Source organism: Lissotriton helveticus, chromosome 4_1, assembly GCF_964261635.1.
Source record: "Lissotriton helveticus chromosome 4_1, aLisHel1.1, whole genome shotgun sequence".
Lineage (NCBI taxonomy): Eukaryota > Metazoa > Chordata > Amphibia > Caudata > Salamandridae > Lissotriton > Lissotriton helveticus.
The window spans coordinates 1,752,826,175-1,752,847,157 of record NC_136063.1 but is presented as its reverse complement, the minus strand read 5'-3'; positions in this window follow the sequence as shown (position 1 = coordinate 1,752,847,157).

Below are 20,983 nucleotides of genomic sequence, written 5' to 3'. Positions count from 1 at the left end.
GGTGTATATAGCTGAATTCTGCCCAACTTGTTACCCTTCCTTAACACTGTTATTTGTTAAAAAAATTCAATGCAATTTCAACCTCTTGCAATTATTTCAACTCTTTTACTTTGAGAAATGCTAATTATTGAAATTAGTTTTCAAATAATATTGTACATTATTGTTCGATCTATCCCCAAATTGGAACACCCCTCGTACATTACATTCTACATTTCAATATATTTAAATATTAACAAAAACATGTTAAGGAAATACAATATGCTAATCGAACCAGATCGATTAACAAAACTAATACACTCATTTACTTGTTTGTAAATTGTGGGTGAGTCTTCTTAAGGCATGGGCACAGGGGCAATTGCCCAGGGCAACCACCTTCCAAAGGGACAAGGGGGTGTGGGGGGAGTGAACTTTCTCTCTATTTGATCTCTGTCTATTCTGTTTCTCCATCTACACTCTCTGCCTACTGCTACCACTGACAGTATCTTTCCACCCTGTGTCATTTTAAGGATTTTTGGGGTCCTGGTAATACATATTTCAACTGTTATCGTGTGACCCTGTTTAAGTTTGACATGTCATTTAATATTGCTTGGTATCATGTGGGCTTGAATTAGTAGGAAATGGATAATGAAATTCAAATGTGTTCTCCAGAGGGTCCCCTAAAATATGTTTTGGCCAGGGCCCCCAAAACCTTAAGATGAGGGACGTGGGGGGAGTGAGCTTTCTCTCTATTTGATCTCTTTCTATTCTGTTTCTCCATCTACACTCTCTGCCTACTGCTACCACTGACAGTTTCTTTCCACCCTGTGTCATCTTAAGGATTTGTGGGGTCCTGATAAGACATATTTCAACTGTTATTGTGTGACCCTGTTTAAGTTTGACATGTCATTTAATATTGCTTGGTATCATGTGGGCTTGAATTAGCAGGAAATGGATAATGAAATTCAAATGTGTTCTCTAGAGGGTCCCCCAAAATATGTTTTGGCCAGGGCCCCCAAAACTTTAAGATGAGACTGGCGCTAGTGCTAAAACTTGCACAAACTGAGGGTTTAAACGGAAGCCTATTCAGAAGAGGAATAGCCAACAACTCGCACCAGAATCTGCGTGCCGCCATAGCATGCGTACTAAAAACACCCATATACCCAACCATCTATCCATCCATCCAGACAGCCATCCATTAATCCATCCGCCATCCATTCATTCATCCATCCACTCACCACACACACATCCGTCCACCCAGCACCCATACATGCATCCTTGCATCCATCCACCCATCCACCCACCCATCCATCCAGACAGCCATCCATTAATCCATCCGACATCCATTCATCCATCCACCCACACACTCACCAAACACACATCCGTCCACCCAGCACCCAAACATGCATTCATGCATCCATCCACCCATACACCCATCCGACCATCCATCCATCCATCCATCCCCCAGCACCCATCCATCCACCCCCCACCCAGCACTCATACATGCATCCACCCACCCATACACCCATCCATCCATCCATCCATCCATCCATCCATCCATCCATCCATCCAGACAGCCATTCATTCACCCATCTATATAAAATAATAACAACATAGCCTCTGGTTCTTAAATCTTGGCAACAGTTTTTTTAATATTTACCTCAGCACCCATACATGCATCTATCCACCCATACACCCATCCATCCATCCATTCATCCCCCAGCACCCATCCATCCATGCATCCATCCACCCCCCACCCAGCACTCATACATGCATCTATCCACTCATACACCCACCCATCCATCCATCCAAACAGCCATCCATTAATCCATCCACCATCCATTCATCCATCCACCCACCCACTCACCACACACACATCCGTCCACCCAACCACCCATAAATATTGACACCTGCGCCATTAGTGATAGGCTTTGAATACTGCGCCATTAGTAAAAACCAACTGTTTGCATTTGTTATGTGACACATGTACGTGACATGATTATTTGCAGTCTGCATTTTTTACAAGGGAAAGCCCGTTTTGCATTTGTTACGTGACAATCCGTTTTGCATTTGTTACGTTGAAGTCTGCATTTTTTACAAGGGAAAGCCCGTTTTGCATTTGTTGCGTGACAAGCCCGTTTTGCATTTGTTACGTGACAAGGCAAATTAAGATTAATAAAAAACAACTGTTTTTATCTGCATTTTTTACAAGGTAAAGGCCGTATTTGTTGAAAAAGCCCGTTTTTGTAGCGTTGTATTGGCTTGTGACAGTCTGCATTTTGCCATTAACATCGCATGCGATGTAATTGCATGCGATGTTAATGGCATCGCGCCGCTGTAGCATGCGTACTAAAAGCATGCGATGTGAATGATGATGCGTATCGCACCGCAATGTTTTGACCCCGATGCGATGGGTGTTGCTCGCGAGCACCGTGCGCGCACCTCGCGGGTTTTTTTATAAAACAAATATGGGTTTTTTGGCCATTTGGGGTCCCTCAGGGACCCCATGAGAAGGTCCAGCGGGTCAATGAGTCTCTTCCTCGCCTCCTTTTCACGTTTTATGAAAGTCAGGTAATACTCATTTATATGCGACGTGCGCGCACCGTGCGCGCACGTGAAGTCATATGACTTGAAAACAACACTTTTGATTGGTTCATGGCAGTTTCTGTTCTAGAATCTTCAAACACCCCACCCACTTTCCTTACTATCTATTTAACTCTCTTGGAAGAAGGACCTTTCCAGTTTTCTCCAAGGATTGTTCCAGAGAGGTCAGGAAGAATAGATTCCTCTTCAGATGCAAATGTCCGGGAACTTCAGGCACCTGCCAAGAAGAGCAAAACATCTTTCATTTGGCAATTTTTATATATCCACAGGGGCAGAAAAAAGTAAATACCCCAAAGGTGACATGCACCATATGTGGATCTGTCCTTTCCAGGGCAAACCCTCAAAAGAAATATTCCTTTTCTATACACACTATGATTAGGCATGTTAAGAATGTGCACCCTGCACAGTATGCTCAAGCTTCCACCAGATCCCTTGCTTCTCAAGTACCACCTGATGTGCCCAGCACATCAACAGGAGCACCTTATGCCTCCCCATCCACATCAGCGTTGGATATACGCCAGTTCCTCATCAAAGTGAACATGAGATGCAATATCTGCAACGAGATCCTCTGCTACGGGGAGCAGAGCCTCAGCTTGATTGAAATTAGAATTACGCAGCACCAATGCTCCTGGAGGAGATAATTTTTTTTTATTTGATTTAGTTTGTTCCCGTTGAACAGTTTTTCATTTCCTGTTTCCTGTTCTTGAACAAAAACACAAAAAAATATAAAACTTTCAAAAAACAAAAAAATATATAAAAGAACAAAAGAAAAGTTCTTTTCAGAACTAACTTCACTTTTCCAAAAAGAGCTGTATTTCTTATACACTGTGTCAGTCGTTTTTTGAATAAGTGTGTAGTGTATAATGACTGAAATGACTGAGTGAAGGGGAGGAAGGGACTGAGAGAATGAGTGAGGAAAGGGGAGTATGATGAGTGAGGAAAGGGGAGTCAAAGTGTGTCTGAAACAAAAAGACTAAGGGTTGTGGAGTGAGGTAAGTGGAGAGAAAGAGTAAGGGAAGGGCAGTAAGGAAAGAAAAGTGAGAGACAAGGAGTGAGAAAAGGGGAGCATGGAACAGAGACAGAGAAGGTAAGTAAGGGATAGAAAGGGAGAAGTAGAGCAGAGTGAAGGGAGTGAAAGTAAGAGAAGTGGGGTGAGGGAAAGTGTATGAGGGTGAGGGAAGGGGGGTAATGGAAAGTGACAGATGGGGAGTGAGGGAGAGAGAAGTGGAGTGAGGGGATGGAGGAACTTAGAAAACAGGACTAAGAGAAGGGGAGTAAAGAATGGCGTGACAGAAGGACAGCGAGAGAGAGTGAGAAAAGGGGAATGGGAAAGTGAAAGTGTGAAAAATACAGACAGGAGGAAGTGTAGTGGGGTTAGGGGAGTGACAGTGAGTGAAGGACAGTGACACTTACGGAAGGTGTATAAGGGTGAGGGGAGGGAAATGAGAGTGAAGGAAGGATATTAAGAGAGAGGAAAAGGGACTGAGGGATAAAGTAGGAGTGAAGGAAAAAGAAAGAGAGAGGCAAGAAGAGTGAGGGAGAGAAAGAGAGAGGGAGTAAGAGAGAAAGAGAGGGAGAACAAGTGACTGAGAGGGAATAAGGCGGTTACACTGAGTGAGACAGAGAAACAGGGGGAGAGAGAAATGGAGTGAAGGAGAGTGGGGGAGTAAAGGAACTTCATCATCTGACTCAGATGTGGAGTTTATTGAAGAGCAGCCACGTAGTAAGAAGACCAAGGTGTCCTTTATCTGGAAGTTTTTCACCTTTCCAGAAGGGCACAAGAAAGTAAATGCACCAGAGTTCACCTGCAAAATATGTGGTAGTGTGCTATCTAGAGCACACCAAAAGAAACACTACACTTTTAGTATACACACATTGATTACACACGTAAAAAATGTAAAAAAGTACATGATGATGTCACATATTACATCATTCATGACATGGTCAGTGACATCACTGATGACATCTCAAATGGCATCACTGATGACATCATCCAGTGAATGTGGTTTGCTTCATTATTTAAATATGCATTGAAGAATGAGTGGATATATAAAAATAAATATTGGGATGGAGGATTTAGTAGCAGTGCAATTGACTGTTTACTTTAACAATTAATAGTTTCTCACTAAATATAGTGCATACTGTCTAAACTGTGTGAATATCTGTATCACTTTGTCAGTTGTTGTGTAAACCGGTTGTCCAGTGGGTTTCTTGCTATGTGAAAGTCTATATTAGTTATTGATTAGTTAACTGAGTATTTGTATGGGAGAGTGAATGTGTGTGTGGTTCGGTGGGGGGTGAGTGACTGGCCAAAGATGTGTGAATAAATGATTCAGTAGATATATGAAATTAAAACTACATGTTCTAACAGTTGTTTGGGTGATTGAATATCTTTATGGGTGTGGTGATAAGCAAATATATTTCACAATGGTACATGTCCAACAAACTAGAAAAATAAAAGGCAGTGTATGTGTCAGTTGTTGTATATAAATAGGTATACATAAGACTCAATGATTGTGTGAGTGACTATATGGATTACTGTATACTTGCAATAATGATTGTATAATACACTAAATATGACTTACTATCTAAATGAATAGATGAAGTGGTGTTTGTATAACTGTGTAGCTAAGTAAGTATGTAAGTACGATCCATTGTTTACATAAGTGAGTACCATAACTTCATATGTGAATAGGTTGTGTACTGGTGTGGAATGTCGATATAGGTGTATAAGTATTATTGATAGTGTTCTATTGTTCATTGACAGCATGTATGAGTAAATCTACAGGTAAGTGTTTAGATGTGTGTATACATCTAGGAATCTCTTAGTGGGTTTTAATATACTTGTATTGCTGTGTCAATGGATTCAAATATGATACTCTGTATTTTACAAAGAGTGATGAAAGATTTTGCTAGTATATGAAAAGGTGTATGTGATTGTCAAGTGGATGATGTCATCAGTGATGTCATCAGTGACGTCATTTGAGATGTCATCAGTGATGTCACTGACCATGTCACGAATGATGTAATATGTGACATAATCAGCAGTGGATTGCAGGCGCGGGCACGTGAGTTATAGTGAAACCTATGTTTTTTTCAGAGAATTTCAATGGTTTTTTAAATGCTAATTCCTAACTATATAACGCCTGAAACCTATGTTTTTTTCAGTGAATTTCAATGGTTTTTTAAATGATAATTCGTAACTATATCAGGCCTGGAACCTATGGTTTTTTCATTGAATTTCAAAGGTTTTTTGAATGCTAATTTCTAACTGAAACGTGTGTTAAACCTATGTTTTTTTCAGTAAATTTCAAAGATTTTTAAATGCTAAATCTTAACTATGACGTGTGTGAAAGCTATGATGTTCTAGTGAATTTTCAACATTTTTAAAATTCTAATTTGTAAATCATTATTTAATTATAAATTTATTTTTCAACAAACTGCCTTTGTATATTGTGATACATTGACTCTATTATGTAATATGCAACAGCACATATATTTTTTATGATTTGCATAAAGTTGATCAGTATACTCTACATCTTCAATCCACATGTAAAGTCAATTTTATTTTGTGTTTCTCAATCGTGGGCGCATCTCGCGATTTTTTTTTTTTAAATGTTTTTTTTTGCCTATCGGGGTTCTTCAGGGACCCCCTGAGAAGGTCTTGGGGTCATGGAGTCTCTTCATTGCCTCCTTTTCACGTTTAGAAACTTTAATATTAATCGGGTTAAACGCCATTTTGATGCGATGTGCGCGCACCGTGTGCGCACGTCAAGTCATGTGACTCGAAAACAACACTTTCATTGGTTAAAAGTAGTTTCTGTTCTAGAATCTTCAAAAACCCCACCCACTTTCCTCACCATCTGTTTCACTCTCTTGGGAGAAGGAGCCTTTCCAGCTTTCCAGAGAAATTTCTTAATAATGGCAGAAAGACAAGATTCCTCTTCAGAATCAGATGACCTTGAACATCAGATTCCACCTGCTGTGGCCAGCACATCAACAGCACCACCATATGCCTCACCATCCACCTCACAATTGGATATGAGACCATTCCTGAGTTCTATGCACATGATATGCAACATATGCAATAAAATAATCGTCTACGGGGAGCAGAGCCTCAATCTGGTTGAACGTAAAATTCGAGACCACCAATGCTCCCAGAGGAGATGATTTTTTTTTTTGATTTACTTTGTTCCTGTTGAACAGTTTTGCCAATCCAGTTTCCTGTTCCTGTTGGAAAAAAAATATATATACAACTTTAAAAAAAGAAAAAATATATATAAAACATCAAAACAAAAAAAAAGTTATTTTCAGAACTTACTCACTTCTCCAAAAAGAGCTGTATTTCTTACACACTGTGTCATTCATTTTTTGAATGAAAGTGTAGTGTATAAATAAATTATGAAATGACTGAGTGAAGAGGGGGAAGGGACTGAGGGAATAAGTGAGGAAAGGGGAGTATGGTGAGTGAGAAAAGGGGAGTCAAAGAGTGACTGAAAGAAGGGGACCCAGGGTAGGGGAGTGAAAAAGTAAGTGAAGGCCAGTAAGGAAAAGAGAGTGAGGGAGGCGGAGTGAGAGAAGTGGAGCGGCGGAGGACACAGGAAAGAGGAGGAAGGGACGGAGAGGGTGAAATAGAGTAGGGTAAGGGGAGTGAAGGTAAGAGAAGTGGAGTGATGGTGAGGGAAAGGTTATTAAGATGATAAAAGGGAGGTAAGTGAAAGTGAGAAGTGGGGAGTGAGGGAGAGAGAAATTGAGTGAGGGAATGGAGGGGACTTAGGAAAACGTAGTGAGGGAAGGGGAGTGAGGATTTAAATAAGTGAAGGAGAGTGAGGGAAAGAGAGTGGAAAAGACAAGTGGAGTGACATAGAGACAGGAGGAAATGTAGTAGGGGAAGGGGAGTGACGGTGAATAAAGGGCAGTGACAGTTACAGAAAGGGTATGAGGGTGAGGGAAGGAGAATGAGGGAGAAAGAGAAGGAGAGCAAGTGAGTGAGAGGGAGTGAGGCGGTTAGACTGAGTGACACAGATGAAGAGAGGGAGAGAAAAATGGAGTGAAGGGGAGTGGGGGACTAAACGAATGGGGGTTAGCAAAAGTGAATGAGGAAAGTGAAGTTAGGGAAGAGGATTGACAGATGGAGTGAGGGAAAGAGAGTAAGGGGGAGTGAGAGAATAGAAGCAGGTGAAAGAGAATAGGAGTGATGCACAGAGATATGAATATGAAGTAGGAGAAGATGAGTGAGAGTTAGTGAAGGGCAGTGACAGGGAGGGAAAAAGAAGCATATTAAGAGAGAGGAAACAGTAGTGAGTGAGAGAGAATGATTTATGGAAAGAGAGAGAAAATAAAAGGAAGACTGGTGGAGAGAGAGGGAGACAGTAAGAGAGACAAACAGAGGGAGAGTGAAGAAGTGTCAATGAGTTAATTAGTTATACTGACTAAGACAGAGGAAGAGACTTAGAGACGGATGAAGGAAAGGAGAATGAGGGAGAGAATAAAGGAAGGGGAGTGTGGAAAAGGGAGTGAAAGAGTGAGAGAAGTGGAGTGACTGAAGGTCAGTGAGGGATGATGTAATAGAAAGAGAGTAAGGGGGAGTGAGATCATATTGAGCGATACAGCAACATAAGGTAGTGATTGAGGAAGATATGAAAGAGAAGTGAGAGACAGGCAGTGGAAAGAGGGAGTTAGACAAGGTCAGTAATGGTGAAGGAAGAGTACTTTTGGAGAGAAAAGGAGTGTAGAGGTTTTCAAAAAATATACTATCGCTGGAAGAAAAGAAAAAATGTAGTTATAATATATATTTCATAATATAAAAGAAAATAGGAGTGAAGGAAACAAAAAGAGAAAGAGAGGAAGGGTGAGGGAGTGAGAAAGAGAGAGAGAGAGTGAGAGAGAGAGAGAAAGAGAGGGAGAGCAAGTGACTTACAGGAAATGAAGTGATTACACTGAGTGAGACAAAGGAAGAGAGGGAGAGAGAAATGAACTGAAAGAAGTTAGACAGTAAAAGAATAACAATTAGTAAAAGAGGTTGAGGAAAGGGGAATAAGGGAAGGGATTGTCATATGGAATGAGTGAAAGAAAATGAGGGAAAGCTAGGAAATGGGAGCAGGAGAAAGGGAATGACAGTGATGCACAGAGAGGAAAACATGAAATGGGAGAACACAACTCAGATTGAGCGAAGAGCAGTGACAGTGAGAGAAGGGATATAAGTGTAAGGGGAAGTGAGAGATTGAAAAAGAAACATTTTAAGAGAGACGAAAAAGAAGTAAGTATTTATGTAAAGAGAGCAAAGAAAAGGAAAAAAATGAAGAGAGAGAGAGAAAGTGAAAGAGAGAAACAGAAGGAGACTGAGGGAGTATGAAAGAATAAAACAGTTATAGTGACTAAGACAGAGGAAGAGATTTAGACATGGATGGAGGAAAGGGGAATGAAGGAAGGAATAAAGGAAGGGGAGTGAGCAAAATGGAGTGAAGGAGTGAAGGAGTGTAAGAAGTAGAGTGACTGAAGGTCAGTGAGGGATGATGTATTTGAAAGACAGTAAGGGGGGAGTGCGAACAGATCGAGCGATACACCAACACAAGGTAGTGATTCAGGAAGATAGGAAAGAGAAGTGAGAGACAGACAGTGGAAATAGAGAGTTAGACAAGGTCAGTTATGGTGAGGGAAGAGTACTTTTGGTGAGAAAAGGAGTGTAGAGGTGAATGAAGGGCACTAATCACAACGAGAAAAGGTGAGTACCATGAGTAAAGGAAGGTTAGTAAGAGAGAGTATTTTTTGTTTGTCAAACTTACCTTAAAAATAATGACAACTTCACAGTATATTTTTAAAAAAATATATACTATCTGTGGAAGAAAAGAAAAAATGTTGTTATAATATATATTTTGTAATGGAAAAAAAAGTAGAAGTAAAGGAAACAGAAACGGAAAGAGAGGAAGGGTGAGGGAGAGAGAAAGAGAGAGAGTGACAGAGAAAGAGAGGGAGAACAAGTGACTGACAGGAAATGAATAGGTTAGACAGAGTGAGAAAAAGGGAGTGAGGTAGAGAGAAATGGAGTGAAAGGAGTGAGACACTAAAGGAATTAGAGTAAAGAAAAAAAGAATGAGGAAACGGAAATAAGAGAAGTGGATTGACGAATGGAGTGAGGAAAAGAGATTGTGGGGGAGTGGGTGAATGGGAGCAGGACAAAAGAAATTAGAGTGATGCAGAGAGGAGAACATGATGTGGTGGAAAAGAACTAAGATTGAATGAAGCACAGTGTCAGTGAGGGAAGGGATATAAGGGTGAGATAAGAGATATGATGGAAAAAAAACATATTAAGAGAAAGTAAAAAAAAGTAAATGGTAGAGAAGCATTTATGGTAAGAGAGAAAAAAATAAAAGCAAGATTGGTAGAGAAAGCGGGAGACAGTAAAAAAAGACAAACAGATGGAGATTGAGGGACTGTGAGGGACTAAGTCGGTTATAGTGACTTAGACAGAGGAATAGACTTAGAAACGAATGGAGGAAAGGGAAATGAGGGAGGAAAAAAAGGAGAAAGGGAGTTAGCAAAAGGGACTGAGGAAGTGAAAGGAGTGGAATAAGTGAAGGTGACTGAGGGATGATGTGAAGGGAAGAGAGTAAGAGGGCAATACAGCAAGACAAGGGTAGTGATAGAGGAAGATAGAAAAGAGAAGTGAGGGACAGACAGAGGAAAGAGGGAATAAGGAGAATGAGAGAAAAGGAGTACGTTGAGGAATGGTAAAGCAGTAAAAGAGAGAGTGAAAAAAAGAAAGAGAGAAAGAGAAGTAAGAGAGTGATGAAAAAGTATTTTTTCTTTGTCGTACTTACCTTATAAATATAATATCTGTGAAAGACAAGAAAGAATCGAGTTATAATCTATATTTCACAATACAAAATAATTTGTACAATATGTTATATATTTTATTTTGCTGTTCTCAGAATATATTGAATTTCACTAAAAACAGTGAGTCCAATACTACTCATCATATGACAGCGGGCAAAAAAAAACACAATCAAAAGGATTGTGTTAAAAAATAAACATACAACATTTCAATAAATAATGTAAACATTTGAAAAAAAACATATCTTAAATGTTTTCTTTCTATCAGCAATTTCTTTCATAAGTACCCAATATCAACAACAACATTATTACTTCTGATTTATACTCTCTGAATAAAGTTATGTACAAACATATGCTAACAACATTTACCCGAGATAGTCACTTTTTCTTTCAAATACCTTTCCTCATGGCTAAATAGTATGTGTGACATCCTTAGTTTGGAAGTTACTTAATAGTACTCATCCAACATTGCTTAACAACATTTACCTGAGATAGTCCTTTTTTGTTTCAAATACCTTTTCCATGTCCAAATAGTATGTGTGAAATCCTTTATTTGCAAGATACTTAATATTACTCTTATCCGTCCGTTTCCCAACTATCTGAATAAAAAGCACCAATATCTTTTGTTTCATCCAACAATGGTCATCCCTGTTTTTTTTCAACTTGATGCCCTCACTCACAAAGTTATTCTCAACAGCAGACTAACCTTTCCTAACAGGACTAAACTGCCTACATCAATTATTTCCTCTAAAATTTGGGTTTTAAAAACACTAGGTAAGAATGTGGTAAGTCAAAAGGCAACCGTCATTTAAAAGTCAATTGAGTATCATTACATTGTGTCCAGCCTTTTGGAGATTTTAAATAAGCTGTGTAATGTCCTGATGTTGTAGAAGGACCATAATGGAAAATAATAGCTACAGTTACAAAAGTTCTTCCTGAAATTAATAATTGAGAAGCCACAACATTTTTAATAAAAGTTGTCAATTTCGTTCCATCAGGTCTACATCGTTGGAGCATTAAAATTACATACTGTCCATATCTTGGTATAAATAATGTTGATAACATTTGTGAGTTACATTGGGTAGAGACCATGTTTTGATTTGCTTCTCTAACTAAATTATTAAAAGACACTGATTTGCAGTCTGGTAACGTTAAATATATAAATCTTTCAGTGTCTATTTCTGTACTGCTTGAAAATGGACAATTGTCACACTCATGCTGCCATTTATAAGAAAGACCAAAAAGATTTTCAATGTCTACACCTTCATCTTGCAATATAACTAGTATATACATTAAAAATTCCTGACAATCTTGCTGAATATTCTGTGAAAGTTGATTTACACCAGAGCATATGTCTAAAACATTTCGAATATCAGATTCACTTTCTATTTTACTTTTATCACTGCTACATTTCTCAAAGACAGAATTCAACAAACAACAAAATCTTTGGTCCCGATTTTCAACAATCTGTTCTTGTAAACTTTCAAGAAAAAAAACAACATTAACCACTACATTAGCATAGCAGTTGACACTAGAACTGTTTTCAAACTGAAATCCAACAACCTCTTCAATAGTATCCATTTTCTTTTTGCTTACAATTACAGGTTCATCTAGTTTTCTTTTTTCTCTACAACCTCACTACATATTTTCTCATATCTTCTTTTTCGACGTACCACAGGCTTTTCAAATATTCTCTTCTTAACCTATTGTACTCTTTCACACAATTTTGATCTGCACTAATCTTTGTTTCATCAAAATCAATCAAGTATAATCCAGATAAAGTTCTGACTCGAGATAAAGCAACATATGCCATACCTTCTTTGAACACAGTGCTTCCAATATTCACCAAAGCACTATCTACACTCAAACCTTGCGATTTATGAATAGTCACCGCATATGCCAAACAAACAGGAAACTGTTTTTGGTGGACATATAAATCTTTTACTAGCAAAAATCGAGTCGACTCAATTGTTGTACTTCCTCAATATCATCAAATTTGATTTTCAAAAATTCAATGTCATCTCTATTTGGGTAATTCACAAAACCAACAACATGTCCCATTGCTCCATTTACTAAACCTCTTTCCACATGTAAATTATGTCGTAAAATTATCCGACAACGTAAACATACATATAGATTCTTTTCTAAACCAGCTGTTTTAGATATTGATTTGTCTAAAGAATCCAATTTTGACTTTAACTTTTCTGACAAAATAATAGTAGCTCCTTAATGCCCTATTCTATCAATAGCTTCCAATTTTATATTTTCTTCATTTTCTAACTTCAACATTTTTTCATTGAAGATTGCACATTCTTGCAGAGTTGGCATTAGGCATATCACTGAATAATTTCAGCAATTTTTCTATATATATTCTCTGCACCAACATTTTCCTTTGGAAACAAATTTGAAAGTAATCGTGCCTGTAAAGCTTCTTTGCCATGTTCACTCACTTTTCCAATTCTTATATCTTCAAGAATACTTTTATAATCAGCATCCTTTGCCTGTCGCATATTTTGAGTTAGTTCTGTATATTTGAAATATAACCATATATTAACATTTCCAATGCTTCCCAGACACTTTCTGGTATCTTCATGTGTAACGGTTTTAAACATTGGTTGTCCTTTCACAGGAGTTGTAGTAGATCTCCAAAAACGATGATATGTTTGCCTCCAAACAACACATCATACTCTGTTTTAAGAATTTTTTGCATTCTTAAATGCACAAAGGCAAGCATTACATTTGATACAATGCTTACCTCATTAATAATGAGAAGTTTCATTTTTTTCAATACTCCGGAAACTTCACAACAAGCTTCTCCAGATAGCGTGTGGTATTCTAATTTATTTTCGTGCTCTACTGGCAGCATCAATAAACGATGTAAAGTAATCCCTTTAATGTTATGTGCTGCCAACCAAGTTGGAGCGGTAACAACACAAGAGAGTGACGATTCAGTTCTTTTCTGTAGATAAGTTGTAATTAGTTTAATACGGAATTGTTTTCCAGTTCCTGCTTCTCCACTCACGTACAGTCAGACAGGTTTAAATAACATACATGAGCACTCTTTTTTTCTCATGACATAAACCATGCTCAATCTGCTCTGTCACTTCATCGTATATTTGTTTTTGCTCAACATTTAGTTGTTTTTCCAATTCTTCTAAGTTTATTACATCCTCCTGAGCTTGTTCCATTGCTCTTTCCACCTCATCCATGGCAGTGGCTACTTCATTTTGGATAATTGGTCCTCCTAGTGGATCCTGACTCAACGAAGCAGAACTTTGACTGTCTTGAGAACTGTCTCTAGCAATCTCTGCTGCAATTGTAGCTTCTTGCTGTATTTCCTTGTTCAACATTTGGAGATAATTAGTAAAAACACGACATTCTATAGTATTTTTGATTGCGTTGAGTGAATCTTCATAACTGACAAAATCTCCAAGTAGTTCCTCTTCTGTACGCCATGGCTTAAAGAGTTGCAAAAGAGCTAAATAGCAAAATTACCTTTTGTCAGGAGTTTCGCAACTCAGTTTTCGTTAATTAATCAAATGTCCTTTTCTTTGTTTCACCAGACATCCTTCAGATCCAATTACAGCATATACCCCTTTATTGATATCTTCTGTAATGTTCTTCTTAAAAGTATAGCTTTGCAGTACTTCATAGAGAGAAACATTCTCAAGATGATTATTTCTATTTGGATAGTATGTATCCAACATATTTGTCTTCAAAATATCTGTACTGTTTGGTTCTCTCTCTGCTAAATACTCAATTTCTTGTACAGATTTCAAAACTCGATTTCGTGTTCTTGCAAGACCTAAACTCACCCAAATGATTGTTCTAGATTTGGCATATAGACTTGCAGATGATAAGCGATCTGAACATTCATATGCTCCGATTTCTTGATGAGACAACATCTTCAAACTGTAGCTGTACAATTTCTTGCGTAGGCTCTTTTCATGAGAAATTTCTTCCCACTTTCCTTTAGTTCTGTCTTTTGTAAGAAGTTACATATCGATCCACAGCAATGGAGTTATCTGTAACATATTGAATATCCATGTTTGCATTCCACATGGACAAAATTTATTTATTTTTTATTTTTATTTTTAAGGTTTTGTAGAGCGCGTAGTAACCCTAGAGCATCCCAGCGCTTGAACCTGAACTCAGGAGGGGTCAGCATCGGAAGGGGTTAAGGGTCAAGGAAAAAGAAGGGTCTTCAGTGCCTTCCTGAACTGAAGGAGATTAGGTTCAGTTCTCAGTCTCCGGGGGAGGTTGTTCCAGTGTTTGGCCGTGTGGACCGAGAAGCGGCGTCCTCCGGACCGGGCTTTTTTAACTCTGGGGACAGTGATGAAGTTCTCTCCGCTTGAACGGAGGGCCCTACTCGCTTTGTAAGGGATGATGAATTCCTTGAGGAGGGGTGGGCCTTTGTTATGGAGAGTCTTATGGGCCAGACAAAGGGCCTTGAAAGCAACCCTTTCTCTGACTGGGAGCCAATGAAGGAGCTTCAAGGCTGGCTTTGCCGAGGATCTGGCGGGGGTGTCGGTAAGTAGGCTGGCCGCGGCGTTTTGAATTTTCTGCAGGGTATTGAGTGTAGCTCCAGGGGCACCCAGGTAGATTGCGTTGCTGTAGTCAAGCCTCGCCAGGATGAGGCCCTGAATCAGGAGTTTCTTGGAGGTGGCGGGAAGCAGGGGGAAGACCTTTCTGCAGGCCCTGAGAAGTCCGAAGCAGATTCCTGCCGTCTTTTTGGCCTGTGTTCTAAAGCTCAGGTCCTTTTCGAGCCATACGCCCAGGCTCTTGATCTCCTCCTAGGGTGCAGGGGGGTCACCTAGGCAGTCGGGCCAGATGTAAGGCGGCAGGGAGGGCCCTTAATGTCCGAGCAGCAGAATCTCGGTCTTGGACCCATTCAATTTCAGTGCTGAGGAGTTCATCCAGCTGTGGATTTCGGTGAGACAGCTGTGAAGGTCAGAGGGAGATTGGTGCGGATGTGAGAGGGTTACCACCAGCTGGGTATCGTCGGCGTAATTGATGATCGAGACGCCGAACGGGTTGACCAGTTTCTCCAGCAGGGACATATACACGTTGAATAACATAGGGCTAAGAGATGAGCCCTGCGGTACTCCACAACGGAGGGGGATCGCGGGAGAGTGGCTGTCATTCTCCCAGACTTGAAAGGAGCGACCATCTAGGAAAGATTTTAGCCACTTCAAGGCCGTGCCCCTTACTCCGATGTCTCCCAGTCGTTGGATTAGGGTGTGGTGGCTCACAGTGTCGAAGGCCGCACTGAGGTCCAGGAGGATCACTGCCACTGATCCTCCTGTGTCCAGAATGCTTCTGGCCTTCTCCACTGCTGCCAGGAGGGCGGTGTCGGTGCCCTGGCCTGGACGAAACCCTGTCTGGGAGACCCCGAGTAAGTTGTTGCTCTCAAGGAATAGTGATAGTTTTTTATTCACTAGCTTCTCCGTAATCTTACTGTTTCCTGGGAGGAGGGAGATAGGTCTGTAGTTGGCTAGGTCCTGGGGGTCTAGAGAGGGTTTCTTTAGAAGGCCTTTAACCACTGCCGCTTTCCAACTAGGAGGGACTAGACCCTGCGAAAGGGAGGAGTTAATGAGGGACGGAGAGGGGCGGGATCGCGGGGGGAGCCACTTTTGATTGTAGCCAACGTCGCGGCTACCTCTTCCGTAGACACTGGGCCAAAGGTGTCAAGAGAGGGTGAGGGGTCATCAGGGGGATGAGAGCGGTGAAGGGGAAAGTTAGGAGGATCCCCGCCCATGTGGCCGGTAGCGATGGGGGGTAGGGCTGCGAGAATTTTTTTAATTTTCTCGTCGAAGAAGGTGGCAAGTTTAATACATTTGCTTGCCGCTGCTTTGGGATCCAAAGGTTTTGCTGGGGGGTCTGGGGTCTGGAGGAGTTCTTTAAGAACGGCAAAGGTTTCATGGGCCGAGCAGGAGGCATTTTTGATTCTATCTTCGTAGAAAGCGCTTTTGGTATTGAGGAGTTCCATTTTATAAGATTTTAAGGAGGCCCGAAATATGTCTTTCTTGTCTGCCGTTTTATCTTTCCTCCATAAGTGTTCGTTTCTCTTGCATTCCTTACGTAATAGATTTAATTCGGGCGTGTACCAAGGGGAAGGGTTGACTCTCTTGGTACGTTTAAGGATGCTGGATTTCGGGAGGATGTCATCCAGAGATTGGGTGACCCATGTATTGAATTCGGTGTCAGCAGTGATAGTGTCTTGAGAGGGGGAAGGGGTATCTTCACTTAGTTTGGCTGCCCATTCATCTGGGACCAGTTTGTGCCAGCGTCTGATAAGGGTTCTGAATTTGGGAGGTTGAGGTGGAGGGATGTTGATGTGCCATTCGAAGGGGACCAGGAAGTGGTCGGTCCAAGGGAGGGGGACGTGAGGGCGAGTGTTCAGATCTTGGATGTTTGTATATATGGGATCTAGTAGCTGTCCTCTGTCGTGAGTAGCCTGTGGGTTTTTTAGGCCGAGGCCAGTGGAGGCGATATCTTGTAGGAGTTCTACAGCCTGCTTGTCGACCGGGTCCAGAAAGTGGATATTGAGGTCCCCCAGTAAGAGATAGTTGGAGGAAGTCGTGCATTCAAAGGTGATATGGTCGATGAGTTTGCTAGGAAATTCGGCGAGTTGGCCGGGGGGGCGATATACAAGCAGTCCGACAAAGATGTTACTGGGGAGATTTGGATGGAGAAGAGGCAGCTTTCACAGCCTTTGATGTTGCCATCAGAGATTCTGCAGGTGAAGACGTCCTTGAATATTATGGCTAGGCCGCCTCCTCTACCATCTGGTCTATTCAGTGAGCAGATTTGATAGCCAGGAGGGAGTGTGAGGACTATGTCAGGGCCATTGTTGTGAGTGAGCCATGTTTCAGTAAGAAACAGAATATCCATAGCGTGGTTTAGGATCAGGAGGTTAATTTCATGCGCGTGTTTAACAAGCGACCTGCAGTTAAGGAGGCCTAGTTGAGGTCCACCAGGTACCGAGTCTGTGCCAGGAGGATTGCAGAGACTGCAGCCGGTAAAAGGGTTGTCGCCCGTATGGGTGTAATTGCAGAAGGGGTGGTTTTGTGTGTTTAGGGCCAGAAGCCTATCCCGGGTGTAGGTCGGGCATTTCATGACAGAAATAGGCAGAGTAACTGGGCCTGGGTCCGGCAGGGCCCGGACGGGCCCAGACGGGCTTGCCTTTGGCGCGCCTTCGGCGCACTGACGGCGCACCCGCTGCGCCCGTCCGCTGCGCTGCCTGAACTGACACATGATTTATGGAAGAAGTTCGGGGCGTAGGAGGGGTGGGCGTGGCCAACAGGGGTGGGCGTGTCCCGTGGCTCCCCGAGGCTGGTGATGGCGGTGTGCGAGCGATTCCTGCCCCTGACAGCGTTTAGATCGGCTGTTTGGGGAGTATCAGGTAGGTGCTGGGGAGTGGGCGCTAAGTGATTTTAAAAGCAATTTTCACACAAATTAAAAGCAGTAAATATCAATTTTGTCTAGCGTGACTCCCGGCTTTCCGCCTCGGGAGGTTCAAGTACAGTGCAGCTCTAGAGATCAGAGCGTGGTTTTATACTTGCCGAGGGGTGGGCGTGGCCAACAGGGGTGGGCGTGTCCCGTGGCTCCCCGAGGCTGGTGATGGCGGCATGCGAGCGATTCCTGCCCCTGACAGCGTTTAGATCGGCTGTTTGGGGAGTATCATGTAGGTGCTGGGGAGTGGGCGCTAAGTGATTTTAAAAGCAATTTTCACACAAATTAAAAGCAGTAAATATCAATTTTGTCTAGCGTGAATCCCGGCTTTCTGCCTCATGAGGTTCAAGTACAGTGCAGCTCTAGAGATCAGAGCGTGGTTTTATACTTGCCGAGGGGTGGGCGTGGCCAACAGGGGTGGGCGTGTCCCGTTGCTCCCCGAGGCTGGTGATGGCGGCGTGCGAGCGATTCCTGCCCCTGACAGCGTTTAGATCGGCTGTTTGGGGAGTATCAGGTAGGTGCTGGGGAGTGGGCGCTAAGTGATTTTAAAAGCAATTTTCACACAAATTAAAAGCAGTAAATATAATTTTTTTTTTTTTTTTTTTTTTTGTTCTCATGAGCCAAGTGGTCGATCCGAGTGTGCTTCTAGCCGCAAAAAACACGAGGCCCGACCTCTCCTGTAGCACCGAGAAGCCTAATCCTAGGCTCCCGGTACCCAGAGAGTCAGACCCGATGTCTCCAGCAAAGCATGGACGAGCACTCTCCCTTCGGGCCGGTTCGGCCAGTTGTCCAGTGACTGTGCGACCTGGGATGCCTCCCTTTGGACAAGGAGATTTTAGGTCTAATCATCGGACCAGGGAAAAAAAAAAAAAAAACGGGTTGACTAACTGTCTTTTCTCCAATTAATCAAAAGGTCCCAAAATCTCAAAGATCGGGGGCTACATGTTCTGGATAGGTTGACCTTCGATGTTGCATATAGTGAAGACAGCCACTCTGCGTGAGTTGGAGGGTTTATGTTAACCCAGTTTTTACAGATTTCCCTTCTTGCTAGAAGGATGGCATAGAATAAGATCTCTCTCTCTAATCCCTTGATGTTATTATTTAGGCCAAAGATGATTAAAGACCATGTGAACGGGATAGATGATCCAAGGATAGATTCCAGTGTTGTCTTGACTTCTTGCCAAAAGGTCGCAATGTTCGGGCACTCACAAAACATATGGAGATCTGAGGCTGCTGGAAAGGAGCATTTGCTACAGCACTTCCTGGGTTGAAATTTCGAGAGCCGTTTGGGAGAGTAGTATGCTCGGTGAAGCGTGAAAAAGTGGTAACCCCTCAACCATGCTGGCTTGATGATTTTATAGAGGAGGGTAAAAGATTCCTCCCAAATATCCTCCATATGTAGTTCTCCCTCTGGACCCCAGAGTTTTTCCGGGAAGTTGAGGTCATGCTCTCCATCCTCTATGATGTGCCAGTAGAAGAGTGCAACTTCCTTTCTTCCCACAGGCCTCTCCACTAGGGTGCTTTCTAGAGGGCTATATTCTCCCATCATTGCTTTCTTCTTAGTTTGAGTCCGAAGCCAACTAACCAATTGTAAGTATACAATCCAAGAAAGTGGTGATGTTACCCTAAGCTTAAAAGTATCCCATTTCAAAATTGATCCTTCTACCAGCAGTTACCCCCACTGTGTTATGCCTGCATCCAGTAGGACTCTTTTGACCGCGCTGGCTTCTTGTGATGATAGCCCAGGTAAGTCCCAAATCGGAGCATGTTTAGAAAGATATCCTATCCCAGCCTTAGATTTAATTTGAGACCATTCTTTTATGGTGCCCAGTAATGACTTCAGCCTAATTTTTTTAAAGAACTTCTGGTGGCCAAACTTGAAAAGAAAACCGTTCACTGGCAGGTCCGAACCCAGTAACATTGCTTTATACATAAATCCATTTGCATTTCCCCAGGGGATCTTGAGTAGCATCCTGGAATGGGTCAAATGAAAGGCCCAAGCATAGTATTCAAGGTCTGGCAATGCAAACCCCCCTTTTTCTCTTCTCCTTCTCAGTTTTTTCCAGGCCAGTCTGCTGGATTTATACCCCCAAATAAATGAGTTAATATATTGCTGACATTTTGCAAGCTGATTGGTGTCAAAAGTCAGCGGGATGGAGTTGAAAATGAATGTAAATTTCGGGAGGATACTCATTTTTATCAAGCTGGTTCTCCCATAGATGGTAAGTGGGAGAAAAGACCAAGCTTTCATCAGGGATTGGGATTCGCGGGTAATCCGGGCTAAGTTTTTTGAGGCAAATGTTCTAAGTCTTTAGTTATTGTAACTCCCAAATACCTCATTGAAGATTTTACCAGGAGTTGAAGATTATGAATGTTCCAGACCATAATTTCCGTTTTCGCTGCATTTATTTCATATCCCGAGAATTTGCCAAACTCCTCCGCTTTCTTTTTAATTATAGGAAATGCCAATGCAGGATCGGTTGTATAGATAAGTATATCATCGGCATAGAGACCGAGCTTCTTCTCCCAGCCCGAAAAAGTAAAGTGTGGAATATTAATATCCTCCCTGATAGATTGTGCAAATGGTTCTACGTATAAATTAAAAAGAAGGGGGGATAGGGGGCAACCCTGCCTTGTTCCTCGGCTAATTTTAAAAGGAGTAGTTTGTGAACCATTTATTAGTAGGGATGCTCTGGGGTTATTGTATATTAAGCCTATAGCCCTACAAAATTTGGGACCAAGATGAAATTTTTTCATTATTATATTTAGATATGCCCAATTTACTCTATCGAACGCTTTTGTGGCGTCTAGAGTCATGATAGCCAAGGGTAAGCCGAAGGTTGAAGCGATATCCGCGGCTCCCACCAGGTCGTAAGTTAGGTCGGCCAATTGCCGGCCTCTAATAAAACCCTTTTGGTCAGAGTGGATAATTGATCCAATCTCGCTGCCCAATCTCGCTGCCAAAATTGACGTAAAGATTTTATAATCATTATTGAGAAGCGAGATTGGGCGATATGATCCACATTCGGCTGGGTCCTTACCTGTTTTTAATATTAATGCTATATTAGCTTCCCCCCAAGAGCTTGGTGGTAACTCCCCTCTGATCAATATGTCA